Genomic DNA, 4,898 nt, shown 5'->3' with positions numbered 1-4,898 from the left:
TACTATTTGAATAGTGGGTGACCCACTGACTTTGATGGGACTACTCACATAGATTAAGTTATCTACATGCTTAAATGTTGATAGTATTGTAGTCACAGCTAACAATGCAACAAAATGTTATCAGCTTGTTTCTACCTCATGAATTCTTATTTTCTTATCCTTTAGATGATGCAACTAACCAACTTTCATCCTAGTTTTCTGATTTATTTCACTCTAACCACTATAAAGTTCTGTACTGAGGACAACTGAAGACTTTGTGACAGACAAAATGCACCTATTTCCTGAATATGTTTTCTCTGGAAAACCTTAGTGTGCTGAGAAAATTGGTCATATTTTCAAAATAAAACTGTATTTCTGTATTCGTGATCAAAATCTGAAATGACTCCTGGGACTGCTGAGGAGGACTGCCTGACTGCTCGAAGGAAATGCCTGGAGAGAATCAACTAGCCCACTACATCCATTACAGAGCCTATAACATGAATGTTTCCAATGGCTGATAAATTACAAGATATATTTTAATCTAATATTGTCAGTGAAAATCTGGTGACCTTTATGTTAGCACTGCACACAGCACATAGGGAGCTGGTCTTGTTTGGGATTCAGGGCATTACTGTAATACAAATAATAAATAACTAATCAGTTTATTAAAGCTAATAATATAAAATAGGGATGAAAAATACATTATATTGAATTCACTGCTCTTCCGTTCCCTCCCTGAATGCTTACTATTTAATTTGTTTAATTTTATCATATTGTTTTACATCAGCTGAGCTCTGGGATGATTTAGTTGGGAATTGGTGCTTTGAGCAGGGGGTTGGACTAGATGACCTCCTGAGGTCCCTTCCAACCCTGATATTCTATTCTATGATTCTATTAAATAGTTACTGTCAACTAACTGTTTGTTTTATTCTAATATATGAGCTATATTGCTACGAATATTACAAGTCACATACAAATATTATTGTCTCACCCTATTAGCTAAAAGATTATGGTTTCTCCTAATACAACCAAGAACTTTATTGATTGCTCCGAATTTGAAAATGGATCTTGTCCTGAAATGTCCAGGTCATCAGGTGTTCGAGGTGCAATGTATTTGTTCATGACTGGAGTCATCTTCCTCACTGTCTTTGGAAAGCTTGTCTTAATCATTTCAATCTCCTATTTCAAACAGCTTCACTCTCCAACCAACTTCTTGATTCTGTCCATGGCTATTACAGACTTTCTTTTGGGATTCACCATTATGCCCTACAGCAGGGGTGGGCAAACTTTTTGGCCCGAGGGCCACATCGGAGGGCCGGGTAGGAAGGCTGTGCCTCCCCAAACATCCTGGGCCCCGCCCCCACCCACTTCTCATCCCCTGACTGCCCCCTCCCAGTACCCCCCAACCCAAATCGCCCCCCCGGGATCCCACCCCCTATCCAACCCCCCCTGCTCCCTGTCCCCGGACTGCCCTGACCCCTATCCACACCCCTGCCCCCTGACAGGCCCCCCGGGACTCCCGTGTCCTATCCAACACCCCTCCCCCCCGCTCCCTCTCCCCTGACAACCACCCCCCCCAAACCTCCGCCCCATCCAACCGCCCCCTGCTCCCTGTCCCCTGACTGCCCCCCTGGGACCTCCTTCCCCTTATCCACCCCCACCCCCACCCCCCGGCAGCATGGCTGAGGGGGAGGGAGGACAGCAGGGGAGGGCCAGGGGGCTAGCCTCCTCGGCTAGGAGCTCAAGGGCAGGGCAGGACAGTCCTGCGGGCCAGATGTGGCCCACGGGCCGTAGTTTGCCCACCTCTGCCCTACAGCATGATCATATCTGTGGAGAACTGCTGGTATTTTGGGATCACCTTCTGCAAAGTCCACTATAGTTTTAATCTGATGCTCTGTTTAGTTTCCATCTTCCATCTTTGTTCCATTGCTGTTGATCACTTTTATGCTATCTGTTACCCACTGCATTATTCTAGCAAAATAACTTTTCCTGTGATAAGGTAATTGCTAGCAATTTGTTGGACAGTGCCAGCTGCTTTTGCTTTCGGGATTGTTTTTTCAGAAGCATATGCTTCTGGAATACAAGGCTACAAGATTTTAGTAGCATGCTCTAGTTTGTGTCCTATTGTGTTCAACAAATTATGGGGAACAGTTTTGTTTACAGTAGGTTTGTTTGCGCCCGGCTGTGTCATGATAGGGATATATGCAATTTTTTTTGTAATATCCAAAAAGCATGCGTGTGTTGTGAACAACATGCCTGATGATGCAAACAATGATGTTAGAAGTCAACTTTCCAAGAAAAAGGACAGAAAGGCTGCTACGACTTTGAGTATAGTTATGGGGATGTTCCTAATATGCTGGTTTCCATGTTTCATTACATTCTTAACTGACCCATTTTTAAATTTCACTACCACTTTAGCTTTGTTTGATGCTTTAAACTGGTTTGGTTACTTCAACTCTACCTGCAATCCATTAATATATGACTTTTTTATTCATGGTTTCAGAAAGCATTGAAATATATCTTCAGAGGTAAAATATTCAATCCACAGTCTCATACAACTAATCTTTTTGCTAAAAATCAACCACAATAGAATATCTGAACTTGAAAACAAAATTCAATAGCAAAAAAAAAAATAATCCCTATGAATTACTAGATACTCATTGTTCAGTATACATGGTCTGAAAGATGCACTATACACTTTCACCGAACACTTTCACCAAACATTTTATTTAAAAAAAGACCTTATGTTTTATCATGATTTTAATTTATTCTTTTTTTCATATACCCCTTTTCTAGGGTAGTATTTAATTTCTTAATATGGAATATTGAATACATGTCTTTTTAAATGTATGGTTTCAGAAATCATTTGAATATTAGGTAAAATATTTAATCCGCATTCCTGTATGTGTACAGCTAATCTGTTTTCCGAGGCACACTATAAGTGGCTTCTTAGAGCAAACGTAACTGATACTAACAGTGTAACTCTCTGTCCTCCTCTAGTGGCTGGACCATGTGTAGATGTTTGAGCCTGCTATTGCCGCCAAGCAAATAGATCTGGTGTGAAACTCTGGCCCCACTAAAATCAATGGGAATTTTGCAGTTGGAGGCAGGATTTGAACCCAGTTCTTTTAGCTCAGACAATTGAAGCTAATGCTTTCTGGTCCAGGAGGCATGTATTCAGTCCTCACAGATGACCCACTCAGATATGTTGTTATGCAATATTAATATTTAGTTAATAGAAGCCCCCATTATATTCATGGTAACATATATTGTAGATCTAGATTTAAATTTGACATTAACGATTTAATATACTGTAAATGCATTGCATTCTGACTGCTAAACTACAGCATACTTACTTATTTATTTACTGTTTTGTTATATTTTTAGTGCTCTCTTATTGCTTCAGTACCAATACATTTCTTTGCTGAATTTTTAACACAGGTGGCATGAATAATATCCATTTGGATCTCAGAAGGGGTGGGCTTAAAACCCAAAGTACCAATTGCTTCCTCAAAAGCAGATGGGACTGAAATAGGAAGGAGATATTTGACAGGCTGGCTGCTTGCAACCCACTGATGAAAGTTAGAGATTCTTAGGTTGGAGTGTGAACAAGTCCCACCTCCCATGAGCAGGTATGGAAACCAAGGGCCTGATCCAGTGCCCTTTAAATCAATGGAAAGATGTGCAGTGAATTCAGTGGGCATCGGACCAGACACCAAAGCAGGGAATGGAGCTCAGGGAAAGAGAGATTTGGCATCTGGAGAGGACAAATGGCAGGAAAAAAAGCCATCATCTACATTTTCAGTCATGAACAATGGCGTCTGAAACCCTTTAAGGGAGGCACTCATGTGCTAAAATTACCTAGATAAATAGTATGGAAAATCTCCTGAGCAGTAAGAAGTCAGCAGAGGGCACTGTGATGAAACAGCTCTGGGTGAATCTGCTACTGCTTTTCTGGCTCCTGACCAGATAGAGCAGCCAGGAGAGGGAAGGTTCCCTGGCAGTTGGGATGGCTGGAAATCTGTAGCAAAGTGACAAAGGCAGCTGTTCCTGGTGAGGTCTAAGCATGGCAGAGCTGGGAATGGTTGTGGGTGCAGGTGGTGATTTAAGACTGAAAGGGCATGTATGTAAATAGTATAGATAAGGGTATATGCATCATGTAAATAAACAAATTGCACTTAAGATATCTGACTCTGTGATGTTAATTTCTCTCCACTAATGTAGGGTTACCATTCGTCCGGATTCCCCCGGACATGTCCGGATTTTTGAGCTAAAAATAGCGTCCGGGGGGAATTTGTAAATGTCCGGACTTCTCCCCCCCCCATGCAGAGCGCTCACGGCTAACAGGGCAGCCGGACGGATGGTGCCACTTACATGAGGCTCCGACAGCCAGAGAGAGCCCCTCCTCCTCTCCCCTGCTGCAGAGATCACTCCCTCCCTCCCTGCATTTGCAGATCGCCTCCGGCAGTCTGGAGCTCCTCCCCCGCTCCTCCTCCCCTGCCAGCCAGCCTGCCGGGACGAGCGTGCCGGGACGAACGGCTCAGGCCGTTCCTGAGCAAGTTCACAGAGACATTAGGCGAAGGCCAACAACAAGGGGGTCAGGGGGTCGGAGAAGGGGCAGGGAGGTTTTGGATGGGGCAGTCAAGAGACGGGGGGGGTCGGGAGTTCGGGGGGGGCTTTCTGGGGGAGGGTGTGGATAAGGTTTTGGGCAGTCAGGGTATAGGTAGGGGGTAGGGTCCTGGGGGGCAGTTAGGGGGGGGGTCTTAGGAGGGGGCAGTTAGGGGATAAGGAACAGGGAGGCTTAGGTAGGGGGTGGGGTTCTGGAGGGCAGTTAGGAGCAGGGGTCCCAGGAGGGGGCAGTCAGGAGACAAGGAGCGAGGGGGGGGGGTTGGGAGTTCTGGGGGGGGCTGTCAGGGGGC

At 44.5% G+C, this 4,898-nt stretch overlaps 1 pseudogene; it reads left to right on the top strand.

The window, feature by feature from the left end:
• Window positions 1-1,087: 1,087 nt before the first annotated feature.
• On the top strand, window positions 1,088-2,569 carry LOC135875802 (trace amine-associated receptor 2-like; annotated as a pseudogene).
• Window positions 2,570-4,898: the final 2,329 nt, after the last annotated feature.

Source organism: Emys orbicularis, chromosome 3 (assembly GCF_028017835.1).
Source record: "Emys orbicularis isolate rEmyOrb1 chromosome 3, rEmyOrb1.hap1, whole genome shotgun sequence".
Classification (NCBI taxonomy): Eukaryota; Metazoa; Chordata; order Testudines; family Emydidae; genus Emys; species Emys orbicularis.
Note: the sequence above shows the minus strand (reverse complement) of the source record. Positions and strands in the feature narration are given on the sequence as shown.